Source organism: Monodelphis domestica, chromosome 1 (assembly GCF_027887165.1).
Source record: "Monodelphis domestica isolate mMonDom1 chromosome 1, mMonDom1.pri, whole genome shotgun sequence".
Taxonomy (NCBI): domain Eukaryota; kingdom Metazoa; phylum Chordata; class Mammalia; order Didelphimorphia; family Didelphidae; genus Monodelphis; species Monodelphis domestica.
Genome location: NC_077227.1, coordinates 589,274,514 through 589,295,304, shown reverse-complemented (window position 1 = coordinate 589,295,304; position 20,791 = coordinate 589,274,514). Strand labels below are relative to the sequence as shown.

Sequence of the window (20,791 nt, the reverse complement as noted above, 5' to 3'; positions counted from 1 at the left end):
TGAGGCTTGTTTTTATTAGGAGACCCATCATTCTTCCTATCAGTGTTGCTGGAAATCCTGGAATTCTCTTATACTCCTGTCACATCAACATCACCTAAGCAAAGCTGTATCTTCCTACAACACATTTCACCTAATATTTTTGTTTTAACCAAAACATTCAATGTCTCTCAATTGTCTCCAGGAACAAGTCCAAAAGTCTTCCCAGAAGCAATTACAGTCTTTTCACCATCTGGCTTCAACTCCATATATATTTATACTTATAGCACATTTTACAGAGAGGGATACTGAGACTCCAGAAGCTTAAGCAATTTGTCACAAAAGACAGGCAGTGGCAGAAAACACAGTATGGTCTAAACCTCTAAAATATAGATTGCTAAAAATTGCAATCCACAGATATACCAGCCCCCCACCAAAGTCCTATCCTTATATCTCACTATGGAAAATGGAGATGCTCCCAAGTTCTCAAAAGTAAAGCTAAACCAACACAAACTTTGGCTGATCTTACCCCAGCTGGAAAAAGCCTTAAATAATTTGACCAGCAATGAATCCTGCAGAGACGTTCGACACCAGACTGGTCTCCAAGGTGACTAATTTCTTTTCTGGAAGTGGGAGTAGACAGGAGATATGCCTTTGTCTGCCTTACCCCCTAAGACACTGAGAGTCTACAATCTGTTTTGGTAGTGGGGATGGGGGGGACAAATTCATGAAATCACAAATCTACTGAATTCTATATTCCAGAATGGAAAGAAGGACAATGAATACAATCAGGAAAACTATTCAACACCAGGTTCCTTTTTTTATTTTTAGACTACACAGTGATGGCAAAAAAAAAGTTATCTCCCTTCAAATTGAAGGCATACTATACATCTTAACTTGATTTGTAGGTCATCAGAGCTGCTATAAATCAGCCAGTCACCTCTGAAGAGGTCAGTAAAGGAGAAGAGAAATCAATCTAAAGCCATGAGGGGAAAAAAAGCACATGGTATAGATGAATGAGTAAGGGGCACTTCCTCAAACCAGAGATGTTCTTCCATCTACAGGCTTGAAGCTTCAAAATTAGTAAATACCAAACATAGAAAAAAATAAACAAAATAAACACAAGATCAGTGGGGCAGAGGTACTAGCAAAAAGTGGGGTGGGAACAGGAACATTTTCATGAAAAAGTTGTTGCTTAGACAGAATTTTAAAGGAAACAAGGGCTTTTAAAAATTAAAAACAAAGGGAGGGTACTGTGGGGATAAGGAGACCATTAAAGACACAGAAGATAGCATATGGGCCAAACAAGATGTGGGACTAGAGAGCTGTCTGGTTTGGGCTAGAACACAATGCATGTGAAGGAGAGTATGGCCAAAGAAAGCTGGAAATATACATTGCAGCCAGACTGTGAATGGCTTAAGTATCAAATGAAGGAGTTTAAATTTCATCCTATGGCTAATAAGGAGCCCATAAAATTTTATTCAGAGTAAAGGAATTCTGCTAACCCAGACTGGCATCCTTTCTGATGCAATGGACCAAGGAAAATGGAGACAGGCTTGGGTTTGGATTCAGCCACTGGTTTTGCATATCCACAGGATTGCATGCATCTAAGTGACTGATCTTTAACCTAAACCCAGGTATCCATATATTTTAATTGGATTCATTTTCTTTTCCTCAAAACTCTTCCTTTTTACCATCTTATTTATTACTATTCAGAGTGCCACTATCCTCTTAGTCACCTACACTCTCAGCTTAAATCTCTCCATCAACTCCTCACTTTCTCTCACCTCCCATATTCAATCAATTCATAATATCTCTCATATACTCTTCTCCCTCATCTCTTCTGACACTGTCATACACACATACACTGCCTCATGCCTGAACATTTACAAGAGCCTGTTAGTTGTTCTTCCCACCGCAAATCTCTCCACAATCCAATCTAGCCTCCACTTTGCTGTCAAATTGATCTACCCACAGTTTTGACCACATCACCACCACCATCCCCCCATTCAATAAACTTCAGTGGTTCCCTCTTACCTCCAGGGTCAAATAAAAAATCTTGTTTGGCTTTTAAAGCCCTTTTAAGCCTGGCCCCTCCCTATCTTTCCAGTCTTTTTAATCTTACTCTCCTCCATATTCTTTGCAACACTAGCCGAGTGTCCCTGGGCAGGGCACTTAACCTCTGTCCAGTGGCTCTGGTGTCCTTGCTATTCTTGGCTTATGTCACTTCATCCTCCTGTTTAGAGCATTTTTATTGGCTGTCCCTCATGCCTGGAATATTCTCCCTCCTCATTTCTGCCTCCTTTAAGTTCCCTTCAAGTCTCAGCCTAAATCCTAACCTTCCACAAGAAGTCTTTCCCAGTCGGTATCTCTCTTTATTGGGTTTGCACACAGTGATTTGCTTACTGTCTCCCCAGTAAGACTACGGTCCCCTTGAAAGCAAGGACTTGTCTTTTGCTTTTCTATGTATACCCATTACTTCCTATAAGCCAGGGCACACAGGAGATGCTTTATAAATGTTGACTGACTGACTGACTAGTTTGTTACTCTTTGTGCTCTTTAAGTAAAACGTTGTGGGTTCTTGGTTGTCTACAGAAGCAAACAGAAACTCTGTAGCCTCACACTCAAGGTCTTCAGCAATCTGGCATGTCTAAACTGAAACCTCATATCCCCTAAACAACTGCCCATTCTCCCAATTTATCGGTTCACTTCATGGCCTTAGTACTCAAGGCTTCAAAATCTTCCATGATCTGGCTCTTCTCTCTTTCTTACTGCCTCACATTGAGTCTCTATCATTATGATGGCTCCTGAATCTGCTCCTACCCTTCTCCATTCCCATTTTATCATTCTAGTGCATTCCCCCAATACTTTTTTAACCCTTCTCTTAAAATTAAAATTAGTTAAATAAATTAAACTAATTTAACCAATTTTTTAAACTTTCTCTCTTAAAATCAACACTAAATATCAATTCCAAGGCAAGAAAGTGGTCAGGGCTAGGCAAACAGGGTTAAGTGACTTGCCCAGGGTCACACAGCTAAGAAATATTCGAGATTTGAACCAAGTGTGGTATCCTTCTTTCTTCTTCACCAATTCTGTTGAAATCTTTCCCTTCCCTTCAAAAGCACATTGTAGGAAGGATTCTTATTCAGGGACAAGGTAGACTAAATTGCCTCTGAGACCCCTTGAAACTCTACAATTCGGATTCTATCACCAGCTCTGCTTCCTATATGAAGCCTCTGATGTTTCCCCCAAAGGAAGTAATTGATTTTTTTGAATCTCTCATATAATCCTTCTCTCACACCCTTGGACTACTCTCCTATACACTTAACCACAAATTATGAGAGTACCTCTGGGTATTTGTCTTCCTCTCTACTGGGTGCTAAGCTTCCATGAGGGCTGAGACCATATTTTATTTTCCCATGCCTACTTGGTACAATGCTTTGTGCAAAGCAAATGATAAATAAGATTTGTTGAACTGAATTTCACCTCTTTATGTCACAAAAGGGATCCAAGCTTAGTCAACTGTTTTCTTTTTTGTTTACTGAATTTACCAATAATAACACTTCAAAGTATTCTTCATCTTAGATAAACTTGATAAATAAAATTCCCCAACACAAAAATGGAAAATGTCAATTATCTTATGCCTCACAGTGATAAACTCTGAACGACCACAAGCATCCCCAGGCTACAAAGGCAATACTAAAGACAACCACAGCTTGCTTAGCAATGTCATCTAGAAGCATTTTTTTTAATAGTATGATAAGGAGCAGCTAGGTAGCACAGCAGATAGAGCACCAGGCCTGGAGTAGAAAGGACCTGGGTTCAAATCTGAATTCAAACACTTTCTAGCTGTGTGACCTTAGGCAAGTCACTTAACTCCAATTGCCTAGCCCTTACCACTCTTCTGTCTTGGAACTCATATTTAATATCAATTCTATTTTTTTAATTTAAAATTTTTATTTAATTAATTGAGACTATTTTTCCATGATTACATGATTTATGTTCTTTCCCTCCCCTCCTCCCTCTCCCCTCCCCCACATCCGATGCACAATTTCACTGGGTTTTACATGTGTCATTGATCAAGATCTATTTCCATATTATTGTTAATATCAATTCTAAGACTGAAGATGAGTTTATTTTTTAAGTCACATGATAAAGATAACACCACCCTTTCAGGGTACAAAGCATCCCAGTGTCTTGAGCAGTGGGGGAAAAATCCCTATATTTATGAATGTCTTTCTGCTTCTCCTCTTACTTGGAAGAAAATACTCATTTGTTTTTCTAAGAGGTTAACTGAGGTATTTGTCAATGGGAAATTAGAATTTGACATGTAAGCCCCTGATAAATAGGCAACTTTACAGGGATGTGCCTCTTTCATAACTAAAAGGAATACCTGCCCAGGGGCCTTTCAATGAATAGTCTATGGAATTTGGATTCTAGAATATTCTGAGTGTTTAGCCCAGGATTAAAGATAAATGTATGTTCAATTTGTTTCCTAGCAACACAAATTCCAAAGCAGTAATGTATTCCACAGATTGTAATGTCATTAGCACTTTATCCATTGGGTCCTGAAAAGACTGCTGCTGGCAGGTGAGAGTATTTCATTTTATTTGTGGCCTCTCAGAATTCTCCAACAACCTAATAAATAACTATGCTTGCTTCTTCACATTATGATCCAGTTTACAGCAATATCTGACACATTTTCCTACAGGCCAACAACTGTTCTTAATTTTTAGTATCCTTTATTGATAGAGTTTTTGACTTGTATTGATCTTTCAGTGTTAGGGAGCTTGACTTTTTTTTTAAATTTCTAATCAATATGGAGGTGGAGTAAAGGGAATAATAAAATGGTTGGTAAGAATGAACTTTTCAGGGGGCAGCTGGGTAGCTCAGTGGATTGAGTCAGGCTCAGAGATGGGAGGTCCTGGGTTCAAATCTGGCCTCAGACACTTCCTAGCTGTGTGACCCTGGGCAAGTCACTTGACCCCCATTTCCTAGCCCTTACCACTCCTCTGCCTTAGAACCAATACACAGTATTGATTCTAAGAAGTGTGAGATTTAAAATGGTTAAGCCCATAAACTGTAGTGAGTTAAAATGGTGGAAGATATAAATTGTGATAGATATAAGAGAGGGTGAGTAAATTTGACCGCAGAAATATGTTTCACTACAGTGTCTTGGGTTTTAAAATCAAATATAAGGTGGTCGCTTGGGAAATATTCCCAATTATTCAAATACCCAAGTCAATTGGGTTTTATAGAGAATTTAATTAACAATACAATGAGTAATCAAAGAAAGAGAGAGAGAGTAAGAAAGGAATAAGTATGAAGGGCCTCAAGCCAATATGGCCTAGACCTGAGTCTTAAAAGAGAAATCAGTCAGTTTTTTAACACTCACCACAAGGTCTGACTAAACAAGGATTCTAGTAACACCAGGCCAGCTCCATCTCAGCTGACTTCACCAGAGAGCCTTTCAGCCAGAGACTGTTCCAAAAGGCCTCTCTCAAGAGATTCTTCCCAAGCGGTCCTCATCAGAGATCCTCCAAAAGGATCTATCTCTCTCCTCAAGAGATTCTGCTTTTTCTTATATAGGGGTTTTTCTCCCATGTCACCGCCCCTAAGTCCCTACATCTACCAATCACTGTAGACACTTTCCAAAGGACTGCCCATCTGAATTCCTGCTAAGTCGACAAATCTCCTCAGTAAGTCTGAACTAGAGAAAACACAGCTGAGTCAACTAATCTCATTAAGACAAAACTTGCCCAACCCTTTTAGGTACCTAGCATCTCATTGTATCAATTCTAAAAACAGGCCTGGCTCAAAGAACTCCTTGCCCCACCATAAGCGTGGATCCAAGTACTTTCTTTGTTTAGCAATGAGTTTTCTCCCCTAAAGCAGTCTTAAGTACAGGTGGAGTAGAGGTCCTCCCATTTCTGATCCTGGCGAGTTCTCACATCAAAATGGGAAATGTTTCTCAGTAGGGAATTTGTTCCAATTAAGAATTCTCTGATGGAGAAATTTTTAACATTCACAAGTCTGAGAGATTTCAAGATTTACAGAAGGAAGGTATGGGCTTAAAAACAAACAAATAAATAAATATACAAATAAATAAAAGAATGAACTTTTAATTTTAATAAAATCTGAATGAGAAGCCCATTCCTATATCTGCTATGTCAAGTCCATTTACTAGGCAAACTAATAATAAATAAAAAATAATAAGGCAGCTAAGCGGCCCAAAGGGGATAGAGTGCCAGACCTAGAGTACAGCTCATCTTCCGAAGTTCAAATCTAGCCTCAGACAGAGGATCAGACCTATGTCATCCTGGGCAAGTCATTAAACCCTGTTTATCTCAGTTTCCTCATCTATCAAGTGAGGTAGAGAAGGAAATAGCAAACCACTCCAGTATCTTTGCCAAAAACAACAACAACAACAACCAAAAACCCAAATGGGTCACAAACAGTCAGACATAACTGAAAAACAACCAAGCAACAACAAATTTAAATAATACTGAATAATAATATCAGTATTTTCTTTAGGCTTTTGCAGATTATAACACTTAGGGCATATAAAATCTTGTTTTACATATACTAAAGACATTACCTTTACTACAAATACATAAACTAACTTATAACATAAACAAATACTGGGTCAGAGGATAGAGAACCAAGCCTAGTAATGGGAAGTCTTGAGTTCAAATATGAGCAAGTCACTTAAACCCCAGTTGCCTGGCCCTTACAACTCTACTTACTGCCTTGGATCCAATACTTAGTTTCAATTCTAAATAAAAAGTAAGGGTTTAAATATATATGAACGAATAGTGAATATAATTATGCAAGACCTTAAGATGGGATGAATCAGATAACTGGAATGTTCTCAAAGTGAGACAACAAAGTTCTCATTCATTGTGGGAATAAGAAAAATAGAACAGCCTAGCCTTCCTCTTCTTCTTGATGGGAATTATATACTGCATAGTTTTAATGCTTAAATGTACTATTTAAAATAATGTAATTAGGGAATTTGGGGGAAGAGTTCTTCCTCTTCCCTGAGAATACCCTAGAGATGAGTCACTCAAGAGAAGCTGGGGAAAGAATCTGAGCTGGCAACCCAAGTAAAAAAAGGTCTCATCATTCGTGCTGCTCAGAATATTTCAGCTCTTCTCTGCAAATGAACTGACAAGGGACAAGAAATGGGAATTTTACAGGTGGCCATCAACAAGAGTAGGCTTTGGATTCATACAATAAGATATCTGCCTTGGGCTCTGAAGACAACTGGTGGGAAGTGGAGAGCTCCCAAGCCCCAGAAAGTGAAGCAAAATCCCAGTGTGGTGGATGGAATGGAGGAAGGGGACTATCTTTTCAAAATGGCAGCTGGTCTTAAAATCAGACTTCCAATCATACTTCAGAAAAACCAAGCACAGAGAAATGGATCAAGTGAAGGGGAATAAGGATTGAAGTGCGGACACCCAGAGGCACAGAGCTTTCCAAGAAGAAGAAAGGAAACAGCAGCCAGAGCAGGGCAGGAAAGATGCTCTCTGGGAATCTGATAGGACAGCACATTCATTTCCTCTTCTAAGGGGAGGCATCTCCATCTCCCCTCGGCCTCTGAGAACCTCAGCTCCTTCATGACTCTGCTCCAACAGGGCCACATTCAGAGGAGTCCTTTCTGGATTCCCTCCCACAATCACCAGGTAGGCATATCTCATGCTGGTTTTGTTTCTATCTACATATGTACATATTGTCTTCCCTTAAGAGAATAAATGGCAGGAATGCTCACTTTTGGCTCTGTATCCCCAGTTGCTGGCACATAGAAAATCCTAAGTAAATATATCATAGACTGGGACCAGGAGCAGATAAGAAATGTGATGTAGACTGAAGTTAGAGTGGTTGAGCTGCAAGGGCATACCAACAAAACAGGCTAGAAAACAGGTTTTAAAAAGTTTTTTTTTAAGCATACAGAACAACAAGGTGATTCAGTGGATAGCATCAGGCCTAGAGCCAGGAGGTCCTGGGTTCAAAACTAGACTTAGACATTTCCTAGCTATGTGCCCCTGGGCTACCTAGCCCTTAAGGCTCTTCTGCCTTGGAAATGATACTTACCATTGATTTTAAGACATTTGAAAAGGAAGGAAGGAAGGAAGGAAGGAAGGAAGGAAGGAAGGAAGGAAGGAAGGAAGGAAGGAAGGAAGGAAGGAAGGAAGGAAGGAAGGAAGGAAGGAAGGAAGGAAGGAAGGAAGGAAGGAAGGAAGGAAGGAAGGAAGGAAGGAAGGAAGGAAGGAAGGAAGGGAGGGAGGGAGAGAGGGAGGAAGGCAAAGAGGAGGGAGGGAGGGAGGGAAGGGAAGAAGAAGGGAGGAAGAAGAGAGAAAGAGAAAGAAGGAGAGAAAGAGAAAGAAAGAAAGAAAGAGAGAGAGAAAGAAAGAGAGAAAGAGAGGAAGGAAGGAAGGAAGGAAGGAAGGAAGGAAGGAAGGAAGGAAGGAAGGAAGGAAGGAAGGAAGGAAGGAAGGAAGGAAGGAAGGAAGGAAGGAAGGAAGGAAGGAAGGAAGGAAGGAAGGAAGGAAGGAAGGAAGGGAGGGAGGGAGGGAGGGAGGGAGGGAGGGAGAAAGAAAGCCCTTTACCTGACAGGTATTACACATTATTGTTAAGTCATTTTTCAGTTGTATCTGACCCCTCCTGACCCCTGTAAAAATGGAGACTTGAACTCTAGACTCCAATCCCCAGGAGTCCTTGATAGCTCCCAGAATGCTCTCTAATCTCACTGAGATTTCCACCTGGGCAAGGTTAAAATTTTTATTTAGCCTGGCTGTAAAAGCTACTGGGGCTTTTTTCCTACTTCAGCTTCAGAGCACATGCAGTTCTCCACCTAGCAGGCAAGATGTGAGTGGTCGTAAATAGGCTCTCTGGGCCTAGCACGTGCCTTTATTACTTTTATTTTCCTAAATTCCTTATCTTAAATAAACCTCTAAAAATATAATACTTCTAGAGGGAAACCAATTTTCTACCTGCCTCAGTTTCCCCCAAAAAATTTTAATTATTACACCCCTTTTGGAATTTTCTGGTCAAAGATACTGGAGTATTTTACCATGTCCTTCTCTAGCTAATTTTACAAATAGGAAACTAAAGCAAACAGGGTTGGTTAAGCATAGGGTCATAAGGCTAGTATGTGTGAGGTTAGATATGAACTCAAGAAGATGAGTCTTTTTGACTCCAGTTTCTACATTTTATCCACTGTGACACTGAACTGCCCCATTTACATAGAGCAAACTGCAAAAGTACAATAAATAAACCACTGGTCCTATAGTTCAAATCCTACCTCAAACACTATCTCTGTAAACAATTCTATGCAATTCATTCATCTTTTTGGATGGCTGATTTATGTACCTAAGAGGGTTGCTATAAAGATAAATAAAATAGTATAAAGGGCTAGGCCAGCCTTCAAGCACTAGATAAATATTAGCTGTTGTTATTATTAGATTTTGTAAATAAGCTATTAGATAGCCCAAAAGTTATGTCAATTAGTGACCAACTGGAACTCTTAAGGAAGTAGATCAAGATAATGCAGGATGAATGAGGCTGCAGGAGAATGATCTCAGAGACTATTGATGTTAATCATAGAAAAGATAAGATGTGGGACTGAAAGACAAGGGACAGATTGTAGCCTTTGAGGAGCTGCCACCTGAAGCCTTCTTTTCCTTGGCACTAGAAGATAAAACTCTGAGCAAGGGATGAAAGTTGGGGGGGAGGGGGGACAGAGACAGAGACACAGAGACAGAGACAGTCAGAGAGATTTCAGCTATATAAGAAAAAAAAACTTTAAAACTGTTATGAGCTGTCCAAAAGTGAAATAAATCACCTCAAATGGTAGTAATATCCCCATCACTATAGTTGTTCAAGCATGTGTCCTATTGCAGAGGACATTCCTTTTCAGGTATAAGGTTAGTGAATGATCTTTAAACTCACTTCCAGATCTAAAGGAAGGCAATTCAATGATCTTGTCAACTTTCAAAGCATCTTCAACCATCAACTCTGACACAAAATAATCTAATTTGGGTTGTTTCTAAGTAGAGGAATGATGGCATCTTGCCAGTGAATGCTAGCAAAGCAAAGAAAATCTAAACTTATGCTGATGTGACTAAATGTGACAATAAATACTACCACGAAGGGGTTAACAAGCTCAAAAAAGAACTAAAAGCTTAAGAAATAACAGCCCTTTACAAAAAATGCTTTGTTATAAAAAGAATGGCTTTCTGTGGGGAGAGAGGAGAGGGATACAAGAGGAAAGCTAAGTGACATAAAGAACAAATGAATCTTTACAATCTTCCCTGTTCTATTATAGACACTAATCCCAAAATCAGATAACACATAAGTATTCATGCCTTATTTAAAGCTCACAAAATGCTTTACAAATATCATCTCACTTTAATCTCACAAAAATTTAGGGAGTAAATGCTATTAATAAACCCATTTTATAGATGAGCAAACTGAAGCAGATATTAGTTATATGACAAGGCCATTGTTGTAAGTGTTGAAGGCCCAGGTCTCCAGGTCCAAATCTCTATCTGCTGTGCCACTTAGCTTCCCCCATGAATACAAAGTGTAAGTGTAGTAGTCTGGACTTCAGACAAATGTTTATCTGAAATAAACACTCTAAATCTTTCTTTTCTAACATTTTCAGAAAAAAGAGTAAGTGACACAGGTTTTCATGAATCATGTCTATGTCCCTATGCTATGGCCTGGTTAGGAATAATTTCCTAACCTGCTTGGAAAAATTCTACCTCAAAATATTTGGTAACTTTAGGATGAATGATTCTAAGGTTCCAGGTTAGAAATTAGCTTGTTTCAGAGGTTCACCATAAAAAGGAGTTTGAAGGGGACAGAGAAGGAAGCAAAAAGCCCAACAAAAAGAGCTCCAAAACTAAGTAAATTCTAAGAGGTAAAAGTGAACACCACTTGACAGTTTCACAATTACAATTTTAAAAATTTACAGCCTCTTTTCCACCAGAGGGTAGTATTGTATAACTATAAACACAACTTGTAATTCATGCAAAGGGGAAAAGACACTACTTTCCAAATGTCTCTTAGCAGAAAAGTCTGAAAGGACTGTAAAAGAAAGTTAGAATAAAAGCATTCCTAAGGTTCCTTACAGCTCCCAAATTCCTAAACTCATTTGCCACCTTTGATCTGAGTATTATACTGCTATTTAATTCAATCATTGCCTTTTTAGGGGCAGCTAAATCATACCACACTGGCTTATGCTATGCTCTGCAGGCTGCTGATCTCTTCCATCCTGTACTGTTGTGATTTTCTGAATCAAAATTCAAGTCCCTGGATTCATCCTCACCAAACCTTCACCTAGTTAGTTCCATACTATCTAGATCTTCCAGATGTTTTCTGAAAAGATTGTACATATTGAGTCTGTCATTCAACAAATTACCCTTCGCTCCCAGCTGAATGCTATCTACAAATTCAATAAGCACACCTCCTAGTCTTCTTCCAAGTTTCCAGTTGATCAAAATTTAAAATAAGGCAGGCCCTGGAGGTAAATCACTAGAGATTTCCGGCTGGGCAGATAGGGATCTACTGTGAATTACAAGTTAGGTTTTGTTTTTCCCACAGTGCTTCTGGATGCAATCCTTGCAGACTAGATGGCTGAAGCATTCAAGTAGCTAGGTGTTCTCTTACTCTATCCTGGGAGGAAGGGATTTAAGGTTTCCCAGAAGTTTTTAATCAAGCTGTAGGCTTTCCTAAATAATTTGTTTTCCAATGAACACTGAGTAATTGAGTTCCATAGTTTCTGACTCCCTTGTCTAGTCTGTTCCACTGATCTAGCTCTCTATTTTTCAACCAATACTAAATGGTTTTGATAACTGCTGATTACATATTTTAATTTTAGATCTGGAAGTTCTAGTTTCCCTTTCTTCTTTTTTTTATTCTAAATTTGTATGTATCCAAATGATTTTTGTATTTATTTGAATGAGTTCTATAAAATATCCCTTTGATAGGCTGACTTACATAGCATTAAATGTGTAAATAAAAAAAAAAGGATTCCCCTTGAACAAAGCTGGTTCTACCCTTTCCAAGTTTGAGAATCTTTCTCCTTGACAATGAAGGTAGAAATAAATACAAGTTGAGTGGTTCCACTTTATCTGTCATCTGTTAACATTTCACCATCTGCCTCAAGCAGGGAGCATACTCTTTCCCTGTTCTTTTCCTAGCTGCAGACACTTAAAAAATAAAAAAGAAGCCCCCAATCTCCAACACACATTCACAGTAACAAATGCAAGTAGTTAGAACAGTGTAAATTTCCCAGGCAATATTTGCTTCTTTGTGGGATGGGACCCAAACACAGGTCTTCTTTTGAGACAAATAGTACTTAGGGAAATGCTGCAGCAGCAATGATTATACCACTCTTAGCACACAGTAAGTCCTTTAACAGACATTTGTTAACTGAGGAAAAACTCCCACTTACACAAATTACCTGTGAAAATCATTACTTAAAAGTTCACAGTTTTTCTGTTCTTTGAATGTGGAAACATTCATGTTTGTTAATATTTATTAAGTTCATAGAAATAAAGTAAAATTTAAAAATAAGAGGTCATAAGTAACCAAAAAACAGCCCTCTTAATAAAGCAGATGCATTCCTGAAAAGCTATCCACAAACTGTCTCAGAAATCAAATCCTTTCTTTCCCACTGGTGACATTTGAATTTTAGAGATGATTCATATTTTTTCCTGATTGATCTTTAGTCCCTAAGAGGCTCACAGAATATCAGTGCTGGAAAGAATGTTAGGGAGCCCAACCCCCTTCATTTTCGCAATGAAGAAACCAACCAAGGAGTCAGAGGGGTAAAGTTGAGTTTCAAGTTTCTCTGAATTATAAATAAATCAATGCTGAAAAAGCATTAAAGGAACTCCTATTTCAGGAAGTCCTCCAGTGAATCCTTTTGTAAGGGAAAAGTTCCTTTTATGAAGCAAATAAAGAACAACTTCTTTTATATGGCCAAGATTTAATAAGATGAAATTTAATAGGGCAAAGTGGAAAGTCCCTCACTTGGGCTTAAAGAAAAATCACCAGTATAAATTGAGAAAAATGTGGTGGGGCAAAAATTCACATAAAAAAATCTAGGGAGGGTTGACTCTAAACAAGATTCAGTGATATAAAATGAAAGGGGGAAAAAAGCTAATAAAACCTTAAATTCTATTCAAAATGGGATAGTAAGGAGAATAACCAATACTCTCATCCTAATCTCTTACCTGATCAGATCACATCTAGAGTGTTATGTTCAGATTTGGCCATCATATTTTAGAGAGAACATTAACAAACTAGAACAGATCTAGCAGAGAGCGATAAGTTGATTGGAAAGGTGAGTAAAATGGAAACCATGCCAGAAGGATCAAATGAAGGAACTGAGACTTTAGCCTAAAAAAAATTAGATTGGGGGAAGGAAGAAAGAAAGAAGGGAAGGAGGGAGGGAGAGACAGAGACAGACAGAGAGAGACAGAGAGAGAGAGAGAGAGAGAGAGAGAGAGAGAGAGAGAGAGAGAGAGAGAGAGAGAGAGAGAGAGAGAAAGGAAGAGAAGAGAAGAGAAGAGAAGAGAAGAGAAGAGAAGAGAAGAGAAGAGAAGAGAAGAGAAGAGAAGAGAAGAGAAGAGAAAAGAGAAGAGAAGAGAAGAGAAGAGAAGAGAAGAGAAGAGAAGAGAAGAGAAGAGATACTTGGAGATACCTGAATACCAGAAGAGGTGGAAGGAATGTTTATGGAAATGAAGGTGATACAAAAACAATTCTTTTTTATTTTTCCTTTAAACTAAGACTAGAAGGGAAATATATTCCAACTATTAAAAAGAGTACGGAAAAGAAACAACAAAAAATCATGCAGTTTCTCAAAAGCCAGTAATAGCAAATTTTTCAACATTTAGTTAAATTAGCTCTTTTAAAAATTATATATATATATATGTGTGTGTGTGTGTACATATATATATATATATATATATATATATATATATATATATATATATATTTTAGACTTCTTGGTACAGAGAAGGCTAGGTAGTAACCTTGAGATAACAATGGTTTGTGATACAGCTAAAATGATCTGTAACATCAAGTAAATGAAAGAGCAACACTGAGAAGATAAGCAAGGATACTTTTAAAATCAATCTATAAAACTAATTTTCTTCTTTCCTAGGTAGTAGAAATGTTAGAAGAAACAGTTAAAGAGCATAGCACTTGCTGTGGGAAAATCCATTAAATTACAAATGTGAGTGTTTATGTACAGGAGCAGAAAATGATTGTACAAGGCCCACAAGACTGTAGAATTAGTAGAGCTATGCCATACTCTTCTGAAAAGAGATGAAGGGTATGCCCCAGTTGTGGGAGTTGTCTTAGACAGGGATTATTAGCAGGCATATAGTATCCATAATTGCCCAGACAAACAACATCACCATAGGCGACTCCCCAAAGGTATAGACAGGCTGAGCCCAAACAAAGGTAAGGAAAAACACCCTGAGGGGCAAATGCATATAGATATCTCTCTCTCTCTCTCTCTCTCTCACTCACACACACACACACACAGAGAACAGAACCAGAAGGTTCTCCTGAAGCTCCAAGAGAATGTTCCAGCTTCATTTCTGCCTGCCTCCCCTTCCTCCCCCTTTTCCCTAATCTCTTGTACACAATCCCTGGGAGTGGGATTAGGTGTGTGTTTGTCTATCTGTCTGTCTGTGGAAGAGGGAAGAACAGATGGTTTACCAACACTAACAAGAAGATTCCTGCTTCTCTCCTTGCTTCATTGGATTCAAAGGAAGCTAGTTCCAGCATGTAAGAAACACAACATGTAGCAGCACACAACCAAAACCAAAGTGATGGAGTCGCTCCCTTCTCATAGTCATAGCTTGACTTCATCAACACTCCTCCTACTATTCTGAGAGACACCAATGGAAACAGCCATCATCACCAGTCAGTAAGCATTTCTTAAGCACCTACTACGTGCCAAGCATTGGGCTGAGGGCTAGAGATACAATGAAAAGGAAAAAAAAGAAAGAAGTCCCTATTCTGAAGGAGCTCAAAATCTAATGGAAAAGGCCACATGCAAAAACGTGGTATAAAAAGATATAGACAAGAAACCTAAAGGTAGTCTTGGAGGGATGACACTAAGGGTTCAGGAGGACTTGGAGAGATTTCTTGAAGAAGGTAGTACTTTAACTGAGACCTAAAGGAAGCTCAGGAGGCAAGGATGACAAGGGAGAGCAAAAATCATGGTTAGGGAGAAGGCACAAAATGAATGCTTCCCTGCCTGGATGAGGGTCTTACTCCCTGTGACCTAAGTAAGGCATTTCTTTTCTCTCTTCAAACCTCACATGTCTCCTCTCCCCTCTTAGTTTAATTGCCCAAACTGGAGCCATTAGGGATGAGCTTCCTCTTCTCTTCTCAGTCATCATCCCTCATTCTCCTTTCCTTTCCCCCAGGCTCTAGAAATGAAGTAGCCCTTCTCTTTGCCAAGACCATCCTTTCCATGTATACTAGATTCCATTCTTTCCCATCTTCTCCTGCAGATTTCAACCTCAATTATCCACCCAGTCCCCCAAAAAATCTTTATCCACTATCTACTGGCTCTTTCCTTATTGCCTTCAAACACGAACAAATCTCTACTTTAAAAGAAATTTTCACTGGACTCTATCATTCCTTCAAATTATTGTCTTAGCCCTTTCTCAGTAAAATTTCTCTTGCTTTTCTTTTAGTTAGTTTACAATCCTTCACAATCTGGCCTCTGACTTCATCCTTTAGTTGAAATTGCTTTCTCTATAATTACCCAGGATCTCTGAATGGTCTTTTCTCAGTTCTCATCTTTCTAGACATATTAGATGTATCTGATAATGCTGACCACCCTCTCCTCCTAGATACTGTCTTTCTCAGAGTTTTCATGACACTTTTCCCTCCTGATTATCCACTCAGTCTAACGACTCTTCAAGGAGCCATGCTGGGTCATCAAATACCAAAACACTTCTCTAACTGTGGGCATTCCCCGTGGTTCCAGTCTAGGATATCTCTTCTTCCAAAGTCTCTTGCTTTTTATGATTATCTTTCTGGAAATAATCTCCAAATCTAATAGCTGTCCCTCATCCTACATTACTAATTACTAACTAAATTACTTCAACAATGAAGATATATCAAACTCAACTTCCAAGCAGAACTTATCTTTCTTTTATCTCATTATACAAAATGTGTTTTAGTAATATAATGATTCAAATATATAAATAGTGTCTCTTTTAAATTCTGTGAACTCCTTGTTTATTTGGGTATATGTTTGGAGGACTGGATTTTGTGAGATTATTCACTTATAAAAATGAACCATATGTGGAAAACCAAATCTAAAACCAATTGGAAATTAAACAATATGATACTCCAAAACCGTTTAGCTAAAGAAGAAATCATAGAAACAATTAATAATTTCATCAAGGAAAATGACAATGGCGAAACATCCTTTCAAACCTTTTGGGATGCAGCCAAAGCGGTAATCAGAGGCAAATTCATATCCCTGAAAGCTCATATTAACAAACAAGGGAGAGCAGAGATCAATCAATTGGAAATGCAATTGAAAAAACTCGAAAGCGATCAAATTAAAAACCCCCAGCAGAAAACCAAATTAGAAATCCTAAAAATTAAGGGAGAAATTAATAAAATCGAAAGTGATAGAACTATTGATTTAATAAATAAGACAAGAAGCTGGTACTTTGAAAAAACAAACAAAATAGACAAAGTACTGGTCAATCTAATTAAAAAAAGGAAGGAAGAAAAGCAAATTCACAGCATTAAAGATGAAAAGGGGGACAGCACCTCCAATGAGGAGGAAATTAAGGCAATCATTAGAAATTACTTTGCCCAATTATATGGCAATAAATACACCAATTTAGGAGAAATGGATGAATATATACAAAAATACAAACTGCCTAGACTAACAGAAGAGGAAATAGAATTCTTAAATAATCCCATATCAGAAATTGAAATCCATCAAGCCATCAAAGAACTTCCTAAGAAAAAATCCCCAGGGCCTGATGGATTCACCTGTGAATTCTATCAAACATTCAGAGAACAGTTAACCCCAATACTATACAAACTATTTGACATAATAAGCAAAGAGGGAGTTCTACCAAACTCCTTTTACGACACAAACATGGTACTGATTCCAAAACCAGGCAGGTCAAAAACAGAGAAAGAAAACTATAGGCCAATCTCCCTAATGAATATAGACGCAAAAATCTTAAATAGGATACTAGCAAAAAGACTCCAGCAAGTGATCAGAAGGATCATTCACCATGATCAAGTAGGATTCATACCAGGGATGCAGGGCTGGTTCAACATTAGGAAAACCATCCACATAATTGACCACATCAACAAGCAAACTAGCAAGAACCACATGATTATCTCAATAGATGCAGAAAAAGCCTTTGATAAAATACAACACCCATTCCTATTAAAAACACTAGAAAGCATAGGAATAGAAGGGTCATTCCTAAAAATAATAAACAGTATATATCTAAAACCATCAGCTAATATCATCTGCAATGGGGATAAACTAGATGCATTCCCAATAAGATCAGGAGTGAAACAAGGATGCCCATTATCACCTCTACTATTTGACATTGTACTAGAAACACTAGCAGTAGCAATTAGAGAAGATAAAGAAATTGAAGGCATCAGAATAGGCAAGGAGGAGACCAAGTTATCACTCTTTGCGGATGACATGATGGTCTACTTAAAGAATCCTAGAGATTCAACCAAAAAGCTAATTGAAATAATCAACAACTTTAGCAAAGTTGCAGGATACAAAATAAACCCACATAAATCATCAGCTTTTCTATATATCTCCAACACAGCTCAGCAGCAAGAACTAGAAAGAGAAATCCCATTCAAAATCACCTTAGACAAAATAAAATACCTAGGAATCTATCTCCCAAGACAAACACAGGAACTATATGAACACAACTACAAAACACTCGCCACACAACTAAAACTAGACTTGAACAATTGGAAAAACATTAACTGCTCATGGATAGGACGAGCCAATATAATAAAAATGACCATCCTACCCAAACTTATTTATCTATTTAGTGCCATACCCATTGAACTACCAAAATACTTCTTCACTGATTTAGAAAAAACCATAACAAAGTTCATTTGGAAGAACAAAAGATCAAGGATATCCAGGGAAATAATGAAAAAAAACACATATGATGGGGGCCTTGCAGTCCCAGACCTCAAACTATATTACAAAGCAGCAGTCATCAAAACAATTTGGTACTGGCTAAGAAACAGAAAGGAAGATCAGTGGAATAGACTGGGGGAAAACGACCTCAGCAAGACAGTATACGATAAACCCAAAGATCCCAGCTTTTGGGACAAAAATCCACTATTCGATAAAAACTGCTGGGAAAATTGGAAGACAGTGTGGGAGAGACTAGGAATAGATCAACACCTCACACCCTACACCAAGATAAATTCAAAATGGGTGAGTGACTTAAACATAAAGAAGGAAACCATAAGTAAATTGGGTAAACACAGAATAGTATACATGTCAGACCTTTGGGAGGGGAAAGCCTTTAAAACCAAGCAAGATATAGAAAGAATCACAAAATGTAAAATAAATAATTTTGACTACATCAAACTAAAAAGCTTTTGTACAAACAAAACCAATATAACTAAAATCAGAAGGGAAACAACAAATTGGGAAAAAATCTTCATAGAAACCTCTGACAAAGGTTTAATTACTCATATTTATAATGAGCTAAATCAATTGTACAAAAAATCAAGCCATTCTCCAATTGATAAATGGGCAAGGGAAATGGATAGGCAGTTCTCAGATAAAGAAATCTAAACTATTAACAAGCACATGAAGAAGTGTTCTACATCTCTTATAATCAGAGAGATGCAAATCAAAACAACTCTGAGGTATCACCTCACACCTAGCAGATTGGCTAACATAACAGCAAAGGAAAGTAATGAATGCTGGAGGGGATGTGGCAAAGTAGGGACATTAATTCATTGCTGGTGGAGCTGTGAACTGATCCAACCATTCTGGAGGGCAATTTGGAACTATGCCCAAAGGGCGACAAAAGAATATCTACCCTTTGACCCAGCCATAGCACTGCTGGGTCTGTACCCCAAAGAGATAATGGACACAAAGACTTGTACAAAAATATTCATAGCTGCACTCTTTGTGGTGGCCCAAAACTGGAAAACGAGGGGATGCCCATCAATTGGGGAATGGCTGAACAAACTGTGGTATATGTTGGTGATGGAATACTATTGTGCTAAAAGGAATAATAAAGTGGAGGAGTTCCATGGAGACTGGAACAACCTCCAGGAAGTGATGCAGAGCGAGAGGAGCAGAACCAGGAGAACATTGTACACAGAGACTAATACACTGTGGTATAATCGAACGTAATGGACTTCTCCATTAGTGGCGGTGTAATGTCCCTGAACAACTTGCAGGGATCCAGGAGAAAAAAACACCATTCATAAGCAAAGGATAAACTATGGGAGTGGAAACACCGAGAAAAAGCAACTGCCTGAATACAGAGGTTGAGGGGACATGACAGAGGATAGACTCTAAATGAACACTCTAATGCAAATACTATCAACAAAGCAATGGGTTCAAATCAAGAAAACATCTAATGCCCAGTGGACTTACGCGTCGGCTATGGGGGGTGGGGGGGGAGGAAAAGAAAATGATCTATGTCTTTAACGAATAATGCTTGGAAATGATCAAATAAAATATATTTTAAAAAAAAATGAACCATATGGAAATATGTTTTGTGTGATAATACATATATAACCCAGATTGAATTGCTTGCCAGCTCCAGAAGTGGGGGAGGGGGAGAGAAGAAGGGAGGGAGACAAACTAGGCATAATAGAAGTTCTCAGTTTCATATACAATCCTCTTTTTTTGTCCTTCTTTTATAATGAAATGTTCATATTTGTTCATGCATATCCAGTTTTGAATAAAAAGGAAAATGGAGGAAAAGGAACAAAACTTGATTGAAAAAGCAGACTGAAAACATTGTGTGGAGGATCTTGAATGTCATGTAAAAGAGTTAATGTTTTATTCAGAAAGTAAGTGACTCAGTGGATTGAGAACCAGGCTTAAAGATGGTAAGTCCTGGGTTCAAATGTGACCTCAGATATTTCCTAGCTGTGTGGTTCTGGGCAAGTCACAACCCAATTGCTTGGTCCTTACTGCTCTTATGCCTTGGAAACAATCCATAGTATTGATTGTAAGATGGAAGGTAAAGGTTAAAAAAAAGAAAGGAATAGAAAATTAATCCAAATGTGAAGCAATTAATCTGGCTTTATTTATATTTAGTTTATATAGTAGCTTTTCCTCCAAAGATTTTTCATAATTTCAGCAAAGAATTCCCTTCCCTTGCCTTTTTTAAAGAAAAGATAACAATACTAGTAATTAGCAACAAATTCAACCAAGAGACTCAAATCCAATAGGATAATAAAATAGGATAATAAAATCACAGGTCTATAATTTTCTTCCCCAGAAAAGACTTCTTGAAGTTAAAATGAGGCCTATCATGCTGTTTCCATCATTATTACTATAAATCTTGTAGGTGGTACAATGAGTAGAGTACTGGCCCTAGACTCAAGAAGATCTAAGTTCAAATCCAGTCTCAGATACTTACTATGCAACCCTAAACAAGTCACTTAAGCTGTTTGCCTCAGTGTCTTCATCTGTAAAATGGGGATCATAATAACCCCTCCTTCCCAGGACAGTCATGTGGATCAAATTAAATATTTGCAAAGGGTCTAGCACAATGCCTGG

At 38.2% G+C, this 20,791-nt stretch overlaps 1 protein-coding gene across 7 annotated transcripts in view; it reads right to left on the bottom strand.

The window, feature by feature from the left end:
• The window catches only part of PSD3 (pleckstrin and Sec7 domain containing 3), a 784,568-nt gene that overhangs the window by 424,104 nt on the left and 339,673 nt on the right, over positions 1–20,791 (bottom strand). The window lies entirely within an intron of this gene.